This window comes from Stegodyphus dumicola, chromosome 6 (assembly GCF_044657685.1).
Source record: "Stegodyphus dumicola isolate Sdum_Otavi_A_Nest chromosome 6, ASM4465768v1".
Taxonomy (NCBI): domain Eukaryota; kingdom Metazoa; phylum Arthropoda; class Arachnida; order Araneae; family Eresidae; genus Stegodyphus; species Stegodyphus dumicola.
In genome coordinates, this window is record NC_140773.1 from 105,441,355 (window position 1) to 105,462,807 (window position 21,453).

At 31.1% G+C, this 21,453-nt stretch overlaps 1 long non-coding RNA gene across 1 annotated transcript in view; it reads left to right on the plus strand.

Annotated features, from left to right (window-relative positions):
- The first annotated feature begins 977 nt into the window (after window positions 1–977).
- Window positions 978–21,453, plus strand: part of LOC118190934 (uncharacterized) — a 32,063-nt gene continuing 11,587 nt past the window's right edge. Inside the window, exons 1-3 of the long non-coding RNA XR_004758500.2 lie at window positions 978–1,060; window positions 1,859–1,965; window positions 19,031–19,135. This is a non-coding gene — a long non-coding RNA (uncharacterized LOC118190934). The remainder of the gene's footprint in view (window positions 1,061–1,858; window positions 1,966–19,030; window positions 19,136–21,453) is intronic.

Here is a 21,453-nt window from a genome sequence, read left to right on the forward strand (position 1 = left end):
TGGCAATGCCGATCTATGATCCGTAATTCCAAAAAACTGGCTTTGCCATTTTATCCGCATTCGATTCAACTTAATAAATGCAAGCAAACGTTTTCACTCATGAAATTTATTTTAAGTAAGAACAAGAGCAGCTTAAGTAGTAAAAATTTTATTATGCATCAATTCAGATGACTAATTATAAGCCAGACTTGATTAAACTGAAAGTCACACGTTCCGCATCAGAAAAGCCATTGCTACCGAAGGAAAAAAGTAAAGTTAATTTAGTTATGTTTGTTTTTATCATTTCAATTTTTATGTTTAAAGCGTATTGTAATTATTTCCCAGTAATGTTTATTTTTTTAAACGAAAATACAATAGACCCGAAACGTCTTCCTAATACACACATTTTGGTTGAGTTTGACCCGCAGCCAAAAAATGTTGTTGGGGCCTGCTTTAATCTGTAACAAATTCTTGGAAAATAAGTGTAATAAAAATCTTAGACAGAATGCTTAACGTTTTATTTATCTTCTTTTAATCATATACGTCTATCTCATTTCTCAAGAGAAACCTTTCAAAAGATAATTCCCTAATTTCACAAAGTTTTAATTTGATATCTTGTACAAATATACTAATTAACTACATTAAGCTGTTTTCAAATGATAGCATTATTTATTCATTGGTATTAATTAATAATTAATAATTAATAATTAATTTCTTAGTAATATTTATCTTACGAAAGAAAATTTATTCCTAATCATTTGCCTCTGCAAAAGAGATGGTTTCTTCCATATTCCATAAAATAATAATTTTGCTGACCACGACTTCTTCCGAGATTCTTTTGAATGACATCTCTTTTGAAAGAAATTTTAAAAGCTGCCAATTTTGAATAAGGTTTATAAGATTTCAAGGGTATGAATGCGCATCATTATGTTGCAATTTAAAAACTTAGAGCACGCTACTTGATGTTTTATTTTTATTTTTATTTTTTATCCGATATAGGCAGCTTGAGCCGACGGGTACCCAGCTTCGGCTTTTCTCAGTTTTCAACCGAAATTGTAATTCAAGTGGACCATCAGAAAAGGTGAGCTCCATCATATTTAGTTATTGTTTAATAATTTGTCATCATTTTAACTCATTTATTATTTTTTCATATCTTTACATTTCATTTAATCTTAATAAGTCATTACTTATTATTTTATATATTTATATTTATTTATTTTTTCTGAACGCTTACCATAAGACTTTAATTTTATAAATTAAGCCTTGGATGTAGCTACTGAAGAAATGTCTATCTAATCGTTGAGAATCACAGCACCCTAATTTCTGTCTAAACTGTTTTTTTCCCTAATTTCTGTCTAAACTGAAACATATAACTTTCAGCAATTTAAAAAAGACGTTTTATCACAAATAGAAAATTTAAAAAAGATCCCTTTTAAACAGTTAGTTACTCTTATAGAAAATTCTGTAATTTTAAGAACTTATTTTCAGCATTCAGTAAGTGAGTGTTATTGTTTTGCAAAATGATCTGGATGATTCATTATTTTAATTATTTATTGTATTTGTTAATTTTTCAAATATTAAATGTTTTTGCGCCATACGCACTACAGAGCACAAAATAACAAAAATTTAGAATTTTTAAAACTGGCAATAAAATCACTGTATTCAAGATTTAAGAATGGGTAAGATAGTTTATCAAAAGTATCAATGAATGCTTTTGTAATTTCTAATTATCATCCAACAAATTCTATTACATGAAATATTTCTTAAACTTAAAAAATGTATTAATTTAAATTTATTTTCACGTATTCATCTGAGTTATTTAAACAACTGCATTTTTAGCTCCTCTTATATAAGTCTGTAGAGTCATTATGTTTTTCAGAAACAGAAGAAATGAAAAATGGTCACACAGCCTTTGCAGAGATTCGAGCAGCGGAACTCCCGATTGCCAGCCGTTCGTGCTTTCCAGTTACACCAGAAAGGCACACGGTAAGGAGGAAGAATATACCTTATAAGTTGCATTTGAATTAAATATTTTTTCTGCATAATTGACTAATGAAATAGGATACACTTCAACAGAAAAATAAAATATTAGCAATCAGCATGAAGTCTTTAAAGTATAACATACTTACGCACTGCATATATAAAGCATACAAAACAAAATGACAAAATTAAAATCAAGACAGGTACTTTTAAAATTTACAAATTGGCTTAGTTTGTGGAATTTTAATGCTTTGAGTATTTCACTCTTGTTGTAGTAGTGGGTAAAGCTTTAGCCACTACTTGTAGTAATATGTAAATATATAGTATATATTTTTATTATTAATTTAGTCTTTCTTAAAAGATAAAATTACTGAAATCAAAGCGTATAAAAAAAAGATGTGCACTTTATAAGCAAACTGCAAATATTTTCAAAACTTGAGTAGAAAGTGAAAAACTCGTCAAAGGCGAAAATTCTGCTACGTGCTTTCATCATCAAAAGTTAGAAAAGTCACACAGTTTTATGACATGACTACCGCCCTTGAACTTAACGCAAATTGTAGGAGCAGGTGAAGTACAACATCTGCGGAGCGACAGATAATTGTTATGCAAAAGCTGTGCATTTCCAGACATTCAAATTGATAGCTAGAAACGCCAAAACTCAAAATATAATAAAAACGTATGCCGAAGCAGTGAATGCAGCATTGAAAATGCAGTTTACTTTCATTTTATCAAAAGAAGACAAAAGGCCTCAAGGGTTTAAAGTATTTGCGAAAAAAAGTGCTAATATATTACTTTTTTTAAAAGAATAAGTTACCCACCGTATGACTATCACCTTTCTAAGACGACCTAATCTGAAAATGCCGCACACTTCTAAGAACATTCTAATTATTAAATAATATTGCTACTGAACATGATCCATATTCCCCAAGCTCCGCGGAAGAAGCGTAGTAAAGGAGATCTAACTGCATTTCCTCATTAATGCCAGTAGTTTATTATATAATACTGGTTATAGCGTGCGCGATTGCACCTATTCAGTACTTTCATGGCTTAGCACGCGTGTTTGCTAAGAAACCCGTTTTACAGTAAAGACTCAAAACTTGTTAGCGCTGCTGAAAACTTTAATTTATGCATAAAACACATTAAGAAGACTACATTACAATTAATTTTATAATTATTCATTAATATAGATAGAAAAAGAAGATTTTATAGCCTAGAATTATAAATTATGCTGACTGCTTTTATTAGTGGATCTTTGTGAAACAAGGTACTGTCAAAACAAAGAAGAGGCGACCAAACGTACCGATGGTGCGTCACATTTCAAGATATGTCCCGCATTATATAAACCTTTCGGAAAATGATCGCAGGCACTTTATATTCATTGATATTTTTCGCGTATTTTGGAATGAATTTTTAGGAAGACTAGTTTTAAATAAACACCAGCGGGCAAGCTGCTGCCAAAGCAAAATTTATAAGTTCTAATTACTCCTGAAAAGAAAATGTAGAAAAACATTTCAATGTAAATGAAATCAGTACATTCTTCCCAAGCAACAACCAATTCGTAAATAATTTTTTTATTTCCAAATCAGGAAACAAAAATTTTTGACACTTCAGATTAATACGCAGATGTGTGACGTCATGATTTAAATTTAATGTAATATAACAACTTTTTCTCAACATCAATAAAAGAATTAACGTGGAAATAGCAGATCGTGTCAATTACCCTAACCTGAAACAAAAACAAAAAAAAAAAAAAAAAAAAAAAATTTTCCAACAGCAACTATTTATTTTAAATGCTGACATTAACTACAAATTTTTGACTAATAAATTTTTTAACTCTACGATTTGAAAGCAAGCAGTGGCAACGCTTTTCGAAATAAAGCATTTTTATCTTCAGCGATACTGAGCGCGAAACTGTTGCCACTCGGAAAAATGAGAGTGAAAATTAGCGTTTTCAGAGTTTTTTAAAATTAATATCTCGGCCTATTAAAGTCATACGAAGATGGGAATGTTCGGAATGGCATCCCACGAATTTTTGGAACCCGGCGGTACTATTCTTGGAACTCAACTCCCCACCGTTCGGAGGAGATGATGTTACAATACAAACAAACAAATAAACAGAGAGACAGATGCGCACAGATTTTAAATAGTATAGCTATTTCACTACAGGTATTCTTATATTATTATACTATCAGCATACTGAAAGATCAAATTTTAAAACTAAAATGTGAAGATTTTATGCAATAATGCAAAATAAATTTTGAATGTATGTAACAGAGAAACTATGTTATACCCTCAGCACAAAAATTATCATTAATTGAATAAATAAAAGCAAAACATCAATAAGCAAATTAAAGGAATTAAAATTGAAATCTGAAAACTTTAGATTGTAATCAATCATTTCTATAAAGAGTTTTTTATTTTTTCAATTAAAAACATGCTAAAAATGTGAAAAACTTAAAAAATAAAAAATATTGTAACATGATCTACGTATTTAGTTGTAATTTAACAAAGGTAACATAGGGATTTAGAGGTAATGGCAAAAAATTCAAGGTAGAGAGTATAAAATATTCAAATTATCCAAGACGTATCTGCCCACTTTTCCACAGAGTTTCTTCGCAGGATGCTTAAGATTTTTATTTCTTACAAATAAAGAGGCAGCAAATTTTATTTTGTAAAGGCATAATGAAAACTTCCTTACTGCGAAGTCCATCTTAGATACTACAGTTGTCTCATCATATTGTAACGTTAGAATACTAACTATTACAAAATATGTGACATAACCTGAACATTATCAGCAGCACGGTAACACAATAAATTAATAAAATGTTAAATCTGATATCAAGAAGAAACAAATAGAGGTAAGGTACGCCTTCTTTGAGATACAGAATTAAATGAGTAAATAAAATGTCAAAACTCATAGAATAAAAGAAAAGATTTTAAAATTAAATCAGAATGATTTTTTTTAAATCTAAAATGAAAATAATACTTTTAATGAATGCTAGGTATCCGCATCAAATGAATATATTATATACTAAAGTAGAGCAAATGAATATATTATATACTAAAGTAAAGCACCAGTATAAAGGTAACTTTTCTTACTAATCTTTCCACTGGTTAAAAGAAAAGTTAGTTTTTACAAACAAAAGAAAAAAGTTAATTTTTTACAATTAGAGCTGGTATAGGGATTGAAAAAGTAAGTCCACGTGCTAGTCAAAGAAATAGTGGTGTATATACAGAAATATATTAGCGAGAGTGGCACGTAAATATATTAATGAAGCATCATTAAATACAATAGCGAAGCATCAAGGAAATCTCTATCGGCAACGCAGACAATAAGTCTTGAAAATTAACATATTTATATGCTATTCAAGGGAATAATATTTGCATATAGATAATAATAACACACTATAACAGAGAATAAGCATTCCATTAATTTACGCAAACCTGATAGTGAACAAAAAATTATCTAAAAAGCAATGAAATATCATTCCAGTAATTTATCTTTAGCCTGAAGTGTGCGTTGTGCTAATCACTCATTCCACTTTAAAAGGAAATTTGCTTAAAAATATAAAGATTATTGATTAATTTTGAATTTTTACGTACATTCAAGTTAAGTGGCGTTTTTAATTAAAAATATATTGAAAAATTATCAATGTAAATCAATATTTTGGTACGTAGAAATGCTTTTCATACAGATGGCATGCATTTTTATTACGATAGTTTTTGCCTTTTTTGATGTGCTGGATGGTCGTTTTGCATAAATTTATTGTCAATTTTCTTTACAATTAATAATTTTGGAATCATGTTACTTATTATATCATAAAAGCCTATGACTAGAGTTGCCTTCAACTAAACTGATCAGTTCAACAGAATATTCTTAAAAAGGTATCAAAGTATGTGGAATGGTAATTACTTAAAAATCTTGCAATTAATTGGCAGTGTATGTTTTTTCATCTATATACAGGTCTAGGTTTTGAACATCTAAATCTAGGCTTTATAATCACAAAATTGTTTCAGCATTTATCAGTGGGATATAGGTTTTCAAAGGAATTGAAAACTTTTATTTTTGTACTGCGATTCAAATGAGTACTGAACAATGGGTACTTCATTAGATACACACAGTGTCAGCTCGCCAATAATTAATGTGTTTAATCGGCTTCACGATTATCAAAATAATCGGCTTCAATCTTTTCAATAGATTTTGCCGCTCGCTATTGTACCACTGTCACTCTTTAGCAGTATTCTTTTGAACTGATAGCATGATATCAGCATCGGCAACGCGTCACCAACTTGTTCTGCCATCACCCGATGAATTATTGGGTGCTGACAGACAAACATAATTGCTCCCCTATTATACCCCTTCTCGTACTATTAACCACCATCCTCTCGCTACATGATTCAGACTTCGCAAGAATTAATTGCATACCCATAATCCGAACAGGATTAGGAGTAACTCTTCCCCTTAAAATAACATAAAAGGGAAAAAAATCGCTTTCGTGCATCGCCCATTTGCTTTACGGGAACTTGAGCTTTGCCTGCTGGGTATACTGAATACAGCTCACCCAGAACTTGATTTATAGTTCCTTTCCCCTCCATCGATAATCAGGTCTGTAATTAAAAACATTAACGTCTTCTACCTACTCCCTGGACGCAAGCTTCTCTGTGTGTCGCGTGAAATCATGATGAAACATGTCTGCCATCAGGGAAAAAAGATACACACATTGCATTCGGAAAAGAAGCTGCATTTTTTTCATGAGTTTAATCCCTAGAGATGAATGACATTTCCCCAATATTTTCCCTTTAGGAAGAACTGCTATTGAACATTGTACGCGTTAAATTTTATTTTTCATCGAGAGGCAACGGGAAACAGAAGAAAGTGACAGCTTCACACTAAACTCATCCCTTTCAAAGATTTAAGAGGATTATATGTATATATGGGACTTATAATTCATAATTTTGATTCTTAAGAAAACTTTAATCCTCTTTTTAATTAAGAGATATCTCAGGGTTATTCTCCAAAGATATTATATTTTTGTTTTTAAATTTACTATTTTTTATGCAGGATTACAATCCATTCGAATTTCTGTCGATATAAATTATTAAGTTCTTAAAGGTGCTCAGGATTAACGCAAACGCCACTCTCACTGGTATGATGGTTTAAAAGGCCTATAGTTATCACGACGTGGGTTGGAAGTCAAATTTCGGATAAGGCATGAAGATTTTAGATGCTGGTGGAATATGAAGGAATTAAAAAATTAGTAATGCTCTTCTTAGAAATTGAAGCCAAAGCTTTCAAATTATCGGAATTATTCGTTCATTTCTACACTACAATGGCACACAATAGGGAATGATTTTAATCCTTAGTGTATGCCATCACCTCCGAATTAAAGATAACCGAGGAAAGGCCAACAGCTACCAGGCAAAAACTTTAAGTATGGTAGCGAATTATTGCCAGCCATTTTAATGCGGGAGTCTGGCATATAGACTCGCACTTGGAACCTTAGAACTAGTAACAGATGAGATGATCATTATAGTAAAAGAACCCATGGAAAGAATGCTTTAAACCTGTTAAGTTTTATTCATCTAAAGATGACAAAAGAGAAGTCGCTAGATCACGAGTTCACGTATTTCGGTAAAGAATCGGTTAAGTCCGTTGAGAAGAAAAATGGACTTGGTGCGAGGTATCGTATGAATACTAGACAGCGCCCTTTTTCCCGATGACAGAGAACATGAAAAATAGCTTTTCCCAAATGCGGTGCCTTTGAGCAATGAGGACACTTAAAGTCTGTCCATACGAGTCCTTGAAGTCTTTACAAAACGTAAGAGAAGATACGAGACTTGATTTCTATCTCTTGTTTAATATCGATCAAAACTATGATTGAGCTAAGTCGTACTGTCACAAGAGTTTTCCAAAGATGTACCGCATAATGGTCCTTTCTGGCATATACATGATAATTACTATACGGCTCTAATAGTCGAAATTAGTAATAATAAAGCTGCAGAATGTTATGAAGCAAAAATATAGAATATTTAATTTCTTAATTACTTCTTTGATCTGAGCCATATTAATACTCCTTGTGGAGACACTGCATAGAATTTGATGGTATGGTATTTTGATATGCAGTCATTCAGTTTTCTTTGAGATTCCGAATAAAATATGTAACTTTTCACATCCCTAAATTTTAAATTGCCCTGCTCTCTTTTAATAAAATATTCCTTTAGTGAAAATGCTCATGTTTGCTAACTTAAAAAACATATAACACTATTTAGAACATGAAGCTTTTATTAATTTTGTAGTGTAAAGGAATGACGTCTGAAACGAAGGAAATAAATCCACTCGATAAGTCGATAGGCTTTGAAGCCATGAGTGGATAATTGCAGATGATCAGTTCTGGGCTCGACTCGTTATTTATTACATGCATGTTAGTAGTTTCATAAAGTAATCCCGCCTGTAAAACCAACATTAAATCATCTCAGTAGTTTAACTCTAATCATTAAACCGAGTCTACAGTTTACGTAGTCAGTTTCCAAAAATAATGAAAAAAAATATTAAAGCAAGTTAGAAATGAGGTAAAATTAAATTTTTAAAACACTAAAATTTATTATTCTTGCAAACGACCTTTTTTTACACATTAGATGGTTCTCTGTGTAACACATTTTGGATGTCTTTTATAAAAATAGGTATAAAAATAGATATACTTCGAGCCCACCAATAAAGTGGAAAACTCCGGAAAAACAATGAAAGAATTTTTTGAATTCAAGAGAAAGACGTAAGGAATGCATACATAAACTCAAAAAACGGCAGCATTAATTTATTATTTTTACCAAATATATCAAAATTAGATAAACAAACTTAATAGACTTCTTTTTAATTTGTTAAAAATTTCGAAAAACAAAGAACTAGAAATAACGACTTTTCTATTTCCAAGAATTTACGACTGCTGAAAATGAAATGTAAACTGCTTTAGCTATAATATTCTTCAGTAATAAGTTTATTATGCATGCAGACAGAATGACACTAAAATAGGTTATTTATTTGCGATAATGTTACACTTAAACAGAGATTGTACTTAAAAATATGTATAAAAATATAAATAAATGTCAACAAAATATTTTCCTGTAAAAATGAAATAGTGATGAGCAACCAAACGAAAACTATTAGTTAAGGTTTAATTTTTTTTAAATAATTTTTTTTTAGTGCAAAGGGGCTTTTGCTTTGTCCCTGAAGGACTATTGTTTTCGGTTCGCAATTTTGCGTTGGTTCACTATAAATGTCCGTTTGACTTTTCAAACTGTTGCCACCAAATGTTAGAGTCCTGCATTATATTTGAAGAAATTAAATAATGAAAAATCTGCATAAATGTATGTATATTTCTCGCATTGTGATAAAACAACGGTACATAGAGCCATCGAATTTTGAATGATGTATTCCTACTGCCAATATAAGCATGTGGAAGCCCAAATTTGGAAAGCCCAAATTTGTTTTATTATCAATTTCTTATTTTGTAAAACTTTAACGAATTAACAAACTCAAGTATTTCAAAGCGAGCAATGGCAACGTTGTACAGAAAAAAAAAACATTTTTATCTCCAGCGCGCGAGACTCTGTATCGGAAATTCTAAAGATACATTCAATTTAAAACTATTTTACGATATTGCTCTCGAACTGAATTTTTTAAGTGATATTTAATAAATAAAGGTAACATACAGAATGTTAAAAACAACGTTCCTTTGGACGTAATTTAAAATCTGAAACCTTTCGATTTTTTTTTTAATTTTTGGTCGACTTTTTTTTGGATAAATCTAGTATCTTTAATTGCTTTAGAAACACCTTGATTTGCCTTATGAAGCATTCTTATGGAAGTAGTCCGTAATTCCGATTCAAATTTTAAATATTTCAGCAATATATTTTTGAATATAAAATAAATAGCTGGTAATATCAGAGTTTTTCTGTTTCTGTAAATACACTGCTGTCTACGCAAATACCTTTAACGTTATTTAACTCTACTATTTATATAACTTGCAGTAAAAGACCTTTTAGACTAATATATGCTTCATCGTCATGATATACTGGCTAGGGTGTTAAACTTGTCGTTTCTTTTAATTTGGCATAAAAAAATTTGGAAGAAATTCAGTTCAGACTAAACAAAAATATTCCCCACCACTTCTTTTAACGGAAAGCAATTTAGACTTTGAAATTACGACTCCTTACGCCTTTTTTTGCGAAAATATTTATCAAAATAATTCTTGCCAAGAAATGGATGAGCGCATTACTTTTCTAAGCTTTCATTTGTTCGGTGACTTTTAAACTTCAGTTCCTGCTTTTTGATCTCCGCGTCCCTTCATCTATTTTGCCTAAAAAAAGGAAATTCAACTACTTAGGGAAAAAGTAGGAAGGTTTTTCCCCATTTCTAGTGATGAACGAGAGTAATCAGTGGGTGGTGTATTACGACGTTTTCCCCTCCCTCATCTTGTCAAAAGGGGGTGCGTAAGTACCACATCTATCTTTGGATCACACACCTTATATAAGGGAGTTTTGCGTCTTATTAAATAATCAATAAGTCTGACCAGGAAAAAAAAGTCCCGTGTGCGTGACTGTGCTGACTGATGACAGTCATTGTCATGAGATTGGCATTTTCCGGCTGCGAGCGAGCCGTACTCCTTGTCGCCAAAGTTTGATTGCTTCACACAGATGGGAGAAAATTGCCTGGATCGTAACTGGTCTATAGGCCCTTAGATCAGTAACGATCCAAGCAATTACGATCCAATCTGTCTACAAGGATACGAATTTCTGTACCCGAAGATCAACCACTCCCACTAACAGTAAATTTATGAATCATATGCAAGCCACAAATTAAAGAGCAAAAGAATGTAATTAGCGAGTGTGTTTACATAGAAAACATATTCAGAAGGAATGATTTAGAATAGCCCATTGGATACTTTACTAACATAATTTTAATAATTTATTCCATTTTTAATTGCTAACTTTTCTCCTTGGAACTACGTGATGCAATGGTAACAAAATGATAACACTAATTTATTATATTGCAAATGTAAACTCTCGGTGGCCAAAAGTTTCAGTTTAATGTTTACATTAAGCGTTCGTTTATAAATAATAAATCAGTTGTACTCATTAAACCAAACTTCATCATTATAATTTAGAATTGCAAGATATTCAGAGATTTGCTTTTCGGTTACTCTATAACAGTTTAACTTTTTGTTACCATTTTTTGTTTCATCAGAAGCCTGAATCAAAAATTATGCCAGTTTTTAGCCTTATTTATTTTTTAACTAAGTAAAACATTTTTCCTATTTGCTATAGTATCACTAAATAAAAATATGAAATATTACTAAATAATAATCCTCAGAAATACTAAATGCACAAAACTTGATGGTTATTTTTAATTAAACTTTTTTCTTTTAATGTTTTGGCATTTTGGTTTCAGCATTCCTTCAGATTTATGTTTTTAGGTTCAAAAATTTTGTGTGAATTTTGGATTCATTTAATTGCATTAAATCATTTCCTGAATTCTAAATTCAAAAAAAATTCATTGAACAAATGAGTCTCATTATATTCATAGCGCACTATTTGAAAACGCACTCAAAATAACCAATATTTTTGCAATAATAAAATCAATAATAAGAAAATCAAAATTTTAATCTTCAAAATTTAAGTCAAAGATATTGATAGAGTTTTGGATCATGATGTTATTGTTACTTCCTATACCTAAAAAAACATCTATCTAATTTCAAAGTTATGAATATAACACTGAAGATAATTAATTAGAAGCCACGATTAAATTCTTCTCGAATACAGCAAAATCTCTATCATAAAGCCGGGCTTCGCGAATTCCAAATTAAACTTCACCTGCTGAATAGCAAAAAATATTTCATTTGCCAAGATTTAGAATTTAAGATGATTGTTAAAGTTCATTAAAATAGTGAGGAATCCATATTAAAAAAAGTACTCTAAAAGGTATCTTGAAGAAAACACAGAAACTAAAATGTATCACAAAATGTATTATTATTATTATTATTATTACTTTAGTTATGATTTCAATATAAAGCTAATTATTAACACTGAATAATTACAATAGTAAATTTTTATTAAAACGTCTGTACGTATTAGCAGCATAATACCACAGAAATAAGACGGAGTGAGCCCTTTTTTTTTTTTTTTTTTTTTCATTTTCGGATAACATTAAATTCACGAAATTATGAATCGAGGCTCAAAAGTTGTATTGTACCACAAAAAATGACAAATATTTTTATATTCGTCATCTTTTGCTCCGAAATGGCTACAGCCTTTCTTTTAATTCCAATTCCCAACTAGTACCAGAAGTAGCATCGATTCACATTAGTTCAGACAATTTAGGGGTTCTTAAGCGGGAGAGGGTTAGGATTTCATAGTTTCAAGTGGGAATGCGGTCAGCCTTTTATTAACGTTTAGTTGATGAATATAAAATACTCAGAATTTATTTAAGTTTTTGTACTTGACAACATTTTCAACACTTTTCGTGTTTAATTTGTAAAATGCATTAGAAAATAATCTAAATCTAAATTAATGCATATATGTATTTTTGACGTTTTGGAAAGGCGAGAATTATCTTTTAGCAGCGATGAACAAGGTGCACGAGGCAAAGGGTTGAGAACCATTGGATAATTAATATTCAACCATATTACTCTTGTAACACAGAATTTTACAATACATATAAAAGTGAACACTTTGGATTACGAAATTATTGAAATTGCATCCAATAACATTTGTGAAAAAGCAGATATGATTAAATATTAATTTAAAGCAGATATGATATTAATTTAAAACATATATGATTAAAAATACTAGAGTATATATTGTTTATATCTACAACAGCAGTTCAGTCTAGTTCATTTGCTTCAGCTTACGTGATTTACCGTACGTCCAGTCACCTTTAAAGTTACAAACTTACAAACAGGGGATTAAAGGCTGTTGCGCTGAATTTACTTCCACAGTGCTCTGTTTTTTAGTTAAGAGTTTATCTCTCTTTTAAGCACTTGAAAAATTCGCGTTGTTAAATTTTTTCTCTTACAGGGTTACAACTTTGAGCTGAATATTGCGTGTCGTATGTTTACTCATTTTGTAGCAAAAAATGAAAAAAAAAAGAGGGTTGTTTAGCATCTGCAGTTATTTATTGATTTTCCAGTTACAAGCACTTTTTTCACCATGTTGCACCTGGCTAGAAGATATACAAATACAAAATTTGTAATTCGAGGTCGTAATGTAGTACAAAAATAACAAACTTGTATCGAAATTGTAAAAGAAAACACTTACACTGAAGAAAACTTCATAAATAATGCTCGAGAAATCATCTTAAGCGTTTTTCTTGAAAGATACTGGACCATTTTGTTTCTTCATTTAATTTAAATGATTTAATAAAATGAAATAATGAGATGAACGGAGTATAGTTTTGACATTTTGTGTAAAGTTTCGCAAGGAAACAGACCATGTTTCTGCCTGGCTCGAATCTGAAACTTCGGATTATTTAGCCAGTACACTATAAAAGAAATCAAACGAAAACGCCTTAATTTTTTAAAATATTACGAACCGCTTTATTTGCATTATTACGAACTGTTTTATTTGCATTTTCGAAAGCATTTCACTTCAATGGACAACCAAAGGCTTTGGATCTCCTCTAGGGGTGTAACCTGAAATAATTTATTAGTTCAGAAAAATAAATGTATACGACATTTATTAAACTAATTCAATAAGTAAACACTTTCATACAATAAACATATATTTCATACAATAAACATATATTTCATACAATAAACATATTTCATACATAAACTAACACAAATAATTTACTAAAAAAATTCAAACACAGCTTACCTTTACTTATTTAAAATTCTTAATTCTTGTAGTTGCCAATCTGAAAAAGGCATTCTGGGAAAAATAAACAGTATTGTAGTTTATCGGCAGACGATTATTTAATGTTTTAATATTCCAACACGTCGTAAATGTGCACTTACTTCCCATTATCTTGCAAAGCAGAAAAAGTTAATAACGCTTTTTTAATAATTAGTTCGCAATAACTAGCAGAAAAAAATTGACACACTGCTGTAATAAAAAAAGTTTGAATCATTTATTTTTCTGTAGCATGTATGAATTGTTTGTTAATAAGACAACAGAAAATAAATTTATATGCTCTTTTCACTTTGAAAAATTTCAAAGGTTTAAATAAAAACATTAAAATAAATAAAAAGAATAAAAAAATCTGAAAGCTTTCAGATTTTATATTACACCCAAAGGTGCATTATTTTAACGTTTTGTGTGTTACCTTTATTTATTAAATATCATGTTCTTGGTATTTAAACTATAAAATTCAATTCAACAGCAATATCACAAAATAATTTTAAAAGAGCACAGCTTTAGAATTTACACAGTCTCGCGCTGTGGAGATATTTTTTTTCCCTTTCGTACAGTGTTGGCATTGCTCGTTTTGAAATCATAGAGTTTGTTAATCAAACATTCGTTAAAGTTTTACAAAATATAAAATGCATAATAAAACAAATTCGAAATTTGGTCTTCCAGATGTCCATACTCGAGTGGAGGACTACGTTATTCAAAATTTAATGTCTCTAGGTACCGTTGTTTTTTCACAATGCAAGAAACATACATATACATTCATATAGATTCTTCATAATTTAATGTATTTAAATATAATGCAGGGCTCTAATATCTGTTGGCAGTAATATGAAAAGTTAAACGCCGTTTATAGTAAACCAACGCTAAATGTCAACACGAAATTAATAACCCTTCTGAGCAAATTGCCCTTTGGCTAATAATTCAGTTTTTTTTTATCTCACAGACTTAAATATTTTCTATCTGATGTACACTTTTCTGAAAATCTAGTATATTACACTTTAAACAAGTGCAATAATAAAAGTAGGAAAGGGATTTCCAAAATAAACTCTCATCATTTTTGCAATATATATTTATTTAAATTATCTGGACTTTTTAAAACTTGTTTTTAAAGTGACAGTAGCCCACCAGCGGTCGAGGAGTAAAGACGCTGAACTGTGGTAGTTCGGATCTGAGGTAGAGAATCGAATCTGGCGAACGGAATGGCTGCAAGGGGGTTTCCGTGGTTTTTCCATCATGTGTAACATGTATACGAGTCAGTTTCCATTACAAAGTCCTCCACGAAGGCCTCCTTCCCCTTAGGCAGATAGCCCTCAGTTCTCTGTCGTAATTACATAAGCCAAACCAAAGTGATAGTGGAGCATCTTGCTTTGCTTCAGTTCACTAATATTTCACTTTTTGATAAGCAGTTTATGACGATGAGTCCAGTGAGTCGATTGACTCCGTTTCTCCAAGCGCATTTGCTTGTATCATGGCTGTGTATCACTTTGTGTTTATTCTAACGATATTTCAGTGGTAGTTTTATTAAGATTAATCCAAATAATAATCTTAAAATGGTCCCTAACTAGCTAAAATATTGTGTAAGATTTTTAAGACACTATTATTTAATATCTTTAGCACTGCTTCTGAAAACCAAAATATCATTCCGGTGCTTTTAAAGAGATTTTCTTAAATAATTCTAATTGAGAATATTGAAATATTTTTGTTCGCTTGTGTTTTACAGTATCACGGCATTCTTAATTTCCAAGGCTCACGACTGCCCTACGTTATTTTAAAAATTTTTAAGACCTTTTTAGTTCTTTTACAAAAGGTCCTTCTTTCTTAAAAACCTGGTCTAAATCGCCAAATGTGGAATACCCTAAAACGCTAGCCACCCACATCAAGTAGAAGGTCAGTAGCGTCGACGCGCCACCTGCCGAGGGAATAAAGAGTTGCACGGGTCGACGTCCCTTGCATCCCCTTGTGAAACCTTCACCCACCTCTCCTCTTTCGATTTACATTTCTCGCCGCTGTCACCCACTGGTGTTACTCATACACGCTGCGTTGCCAGATCGGATAGGGGGTCCACTTCGATATTGCGTGCAGACGACTTCTTAGCGCAGTTTTGTACAGGGAGGCCTTGGTAAAACGCCTGAAGCAATTTATGGCGGAGAAATTCCACAAGAAAAGAATGCCATCAACGACGCAATTTTTTGAGGCCAAGAAACCCATGTGTGGGGTAAAAAGAAAAACGTAACATCTTTGATAGCCTTCCGCACTGCCAAGTATTCCGATAAATGAATGCGACTGTTCGCGTTTATGTTAAACTTGAGTTTAATTCTATTTAATGGGGTACTGAGAAATTCAATACGAAAAAATTAAGGGGCATAGGGGAAGTTTGATCAATGTAAATTCGTAAGCGAAGTAGATCTTTTAGTAGTATTACCGAATATTTTCCATTTTAGAAAACCAGCGCAAGCGCTGTGGAAAAATTGAATAAATAAAAATATTTTCTAAAATGATCTTTACTTAGTTGTTAGAAACAATAGATGGAAATAAGTGTTAATATATAGTTTTCAGCCTAACATTTAAAGATATAATTGCGATATGTCATAGCAAAGAAACATGCTTTTCAATAAATTCCGTTGATGAACACGGCATTTCTTTCTTTTTTGTATACATAAAAATATATGCAATAGTTTAAAAAATTCACCAGAATGCGTAACCTAGAAATTTCGGTGGGTGTCGGGAGGGGGAGAAAAGAAAACATTGACCTTTTGTCGTGAATGCGTATAATATTGACACACTGCGTTTTTATCACAAATGAAAGCATTAATGTATTGTACGGACCAAAAGTAACTTAATGTACACTGGATTTTCAATAACTTTCGCATGCTAAATTCAGACAACTCGAGGCATGATTAATACTATATTATTTGTTTAGTATTAATTATGCCTTACAATAAATTTGCCGTAAAAAAGCAGATGCTGTCGACTGCAGTGCGTGTTGACTCGAATGTACTCCATGATTTAAACTCTGCATCACATCTTCCGAAGATTTGGGGGAAGATGAAAAAAGTACCTTGATTTCCTATCTACTCAAGTCTTAATTATTTGCTTTAGAGATTATTCATTAATATTTTGGAGATTCAACGCAATAGTTCTTAGACTAAAACTTGAAGAAGAACAAAAACTTGTGTAACATTTTGGGAAGCACTCAAAAGTTTTGACGCTGTTAATACGTACCATTTCGTAATTAACATTACGTAAATAAACAAATAAAGTATAAATTAATGATATTTACAATGAGAAATGCAGCAAAGTGTGTGCTTAAGTGACGAAATTGTGGTCCTGCATCCTGTGAGCAGTAAGTAGCCTTAGTATGACATCTTCTGGGACGCATACGTAAATACTCATTACAGTTATATAGCGATCGGTCTAACCTGGCAACTTCTTTCGCCAAATTCTGCTACAAAAATTAGTCGCCCAAACCATTGGCAACTTGGCGATACATCGGCAATTTAGCGAGATAGACATTTTCTCAATCTTAAACAGACTTGCCCCTGTATTCTTACTTTTCCGGCAAGCTTCACTTCTTTAGATCTTCATATTACATTATACAAAATAAACACAACAACTTCACGTATTATTTCACCAAAATTATTCATATATGTACAGAATTCATAACAATATTGTTTGTAAGAATGTACTTGTAATTATTTTCTCTCCATCTTTCTCTTAAAATACTACAGTTGCAAAGAGTTCCTTTTTATCATGCGCGTTTCCCAGTTATTCATGCACACGTGACATTAATTAGAGAATATAATCACATTTTAGAGATACGTGCACGTGTGTACATGTGCGAGTCCTGAAATTTTTCACCAAAGCTGCATTTCACAAAATACATTTTGAATTTTATGCAGAAAGTTTTGTGCAGTTTCATTCATTTGTTAACTGCTGATAATATTAAATTCAATTTTTACATTTTCTTTAGTATATCCACAAAGCAGCAGTAAACGAAGCAGCAGAAACTCCTTGTTTGTAAATTTTTACTTCCTTGTACGAAGTACAGGAAGTATTGTAATTACGAAAAATTCCGGGTACCATATTTCAACGAAAATATCCATTTTGACCGCTATTGAATGCAATTTAATAATGTTTTTGCTTGACATCTGTACGTAAGGACATAATAAAGGACTCTTTTTCCCCAAACGAGTTATAAAACTGATTTAAAATGTATTCAGAACAGATTTTTTCATGGTATCTGTACGTACGTTCGTTCGTATGTACGTATGTATGTATCTCGCATAACTCGAAGACAAGTAGCCTCAGAACGTTGAAATTTTGTATATAGGACTGCTATAATATATAGTTGTGCACCTTCTATTTTTGTTGCAATCGGTCTCACGAAAAGGGGTCACGAAAAAAATGTGTAACTCGGCTCAGTGAGCTCAGCTTTCTTTATTCTTATATGTTGGTAAATTGCGCATTTTTTGCTTTAAAAATGATAGAATTATGTTGTTCTTATGATCCGGTTAAGGTTTTTATGCCTTTAATTAACCTGCATGAAATAATTGTGGAATTATCAACAATTTAAAAGTTGTTTAAGTGCGGCTAAGTCTAATTTTTCTTACCATAGCAGCCATATCTGTTTACATTTGAAACTTAGCAGAATAGTGAATTAAGTCTTTCTTTACTTTCAGCGTCTCTTTTCCGAGTGGGACCAAAAGGAAACTTTAGTCTTCTGCACCGAAAAATCAGCCTTCTTGCCCGCTGGCCGAATTGCATTTTTTTAAATAGAAACTTTAATTTTAATTGTAAAAGTTATTCTTTAAATCGTTTTAACTGTATGTTTTATATTTTTTCATATTTTTCAATTTTTAATAAAAACATTTTGAGGTTTCATGTATTTTTGCCTTGCCACGAAGTGACAACTGAATTAATTGAATGAGAAACATATCTCTAATGAAATTCGAGGAAATAAGTTTAAATGAAATGCAGGAAAAAATGCGCATAATTTAATATTCCGTACAAAGGAGCCATGTGGTGTATAATTTAATATTCCGTACAAAGGAGTCATGGTGATGTACACATGAGATATTTGTTATATATTATTAGTTCTTTTCTGATCATTTTTTATTTCTAATATTTTCAATAAAATTTTGTTAATGCTTTTGCCTTTCTTTTACAGTTTTAACAGAAATACCATTTCTTAGATGATTTTCAACATGGAAGGATGTTAAAATATTATTGAAGTATGCAAATTCATTAATCTGAATACTTCACCAGTGTGAATGTAAGTAAACGAAAGTTTATGTCTTATCTGTGCAGCATTGTATTTGACATTTTTGCATATGTTTCAATCCTTCATTCCTTCTTTTGAATTATTTTTCTCTATGAGTGAAATAAATTTGAACAAGCTACCTTTAAACGACCTTCAATGAAAGCATCTTTTCATCAGTCAAATTATCACTGTGCGCTTTATCTTAAATGGTTAACAAATCTTCTTTCGAAAACTCAGCTGAAGACATTCTTTCACATGTCTAAAGTTATAAGTCTTTCTATATATTACTTCTAAAAGTTTAAGAACCGAAAACCTCTCAAAATGTTTTTTTTAAGACAAGTGATTAAAGCACAGAACTGATCATTAAACAAGCTTAACATGAAGTGATTAAAGCACAGAACCGATCATTAAACAAGCTTAACATGAAGTGATTTTGAAATTTGTAAAATTTAAAACAAAGCGAGTTTCTTTCTTTCTTTTTAGTAAACATTTTTATCTCCAGCGCGAGACTCTGTATCGGAAATTCTAAAGATGTGTTTCAATTTAAAACTATTTTGCGATATTGCTCTTGAAAGAATTTTATGGCTTAAGTGCGAAGAACGTGATATTTAATAAATAAAAGTAGCAGACAAAATGTTAAAAAAACGCCCCTTTGGACGTAATTTCATAACCTTTCAGATTTTTTTTTTTTTTAATTTTTTTTTTTTTAATTTTAAGCAGTATGTATGTATGGAGGATTAGGGAGAAAAATGAAAATTCTCAGTTCTCTGATGCAATTGAATTTAGAGATAAATTAATAAATCGAGTTAGAAGAGAAATACGCAAAAGTAAAAATTAGACAAAACAACAACCATGTGTTTAGCGTAGATTTGAAATGAAATTCTATTTCTTCTTTTTGCAGACTTATTTATATTTTTTGGGTGGGAGGGTAAAATTACTGACAAAGACAAACCTGTACATGTTCGCCTTCGACAGAGTTTCAATTAAAATCTATTCCAATCACAAGGTTGTTGTTTTGCCTAATTTTAAAATAAAGAAATGCTGTCAAATATGAATCGTGGATTGTTTTTAAATTTAATGCAGAAAATTTCAGATTGAATTTTTATTATTTGCATTAAATTGTTCACGGGGTATTATAAAAAGAATAATTAGTATAGAGTTGTAACAGACCTATTTAAGTGTAATTGAACTATTTTATTCACGCCATGAACTCATGAACTGTAACCGAACTATTTTATTTAAACGCCATCTCGTGGCGATATGAAAAAAACGTCAGTCGACCTCCAGCCGCCATGATGATAGCTTACTATGTTATGTTATTCTCAATGTTTGATGTTCCATTTCGTTTATGTTTCATTTTTATATAAATTTCTTTTGTTTGTAACCGTTCCTGTGTGCTCTGTTAATAAATCCTTTTAAAGCTAGCCGGCATTAGTGTCTATTGAGGAACGGCTATATCACAGAGTTTGTTTCTTTAAACACAGAATGCTAGACATATATTTCCAATCATAAAGGAAAGTAGAACTTTTTTCCGAAAGAGACTTCAAAGTGATATGTTGAGTGTTATCTAAAAACTTTTTGTATAATCTCCGAACAAATTCCAACTAGTAAAACAGTCACTGTACTGAAATTAATTAGCAAAGAAAGAAAAACCATAACTGTTAACTTAAGACATAATTCCGTACCTACCATCAAATCAGCGACATAATTCAGTGCACAGGAGAATTAACTTTGGGATCAGCTACAAAAGAGAAGTTGTTCTTTTGGCATCCGAAGATTTTATTTTGATTTCGTGATTAAATTTGTGGTTATATTTATTTGAACTTCTAGCTTTTTATTAATTAAAGCGCAATGAATATTTTACTATTTAAATTCTGCCAAATTCTGTGTTAAAATTTAGTTCTTATTTTTACAAAATCCTTTTACTCAAACAGCCAAAATAATTAGCCCAGAAGGGCTATTAGACTCGAAATGACATTTTACGTCAGTGTACTATAAATGTCCAAACTGTTACCACCAAATATTATCGTCCTGTATTATATATAAAAAAATTAAATAATGAAGAATCTTTATGAATGTATGTATATTTCTCGTACTGTGAAAAACAGCGGTACCTAGAGCCATCAAGTTTTGAATAACGTAGTCGTCCACCCGAATATGGGCACCTGGAGGCCCGAAATTTGAATTTCGAATTTGTTTTAATTTCTGTTTCATATTTTGTAAAACTGCAATCTAATTTTTAACAAAAAAAAAAAAACCCACTCAACGATTTCAAACTGAGTAGTGGCAACACTGTACGGAATGAAATATTTTTATCTCCAGCGCGCGAG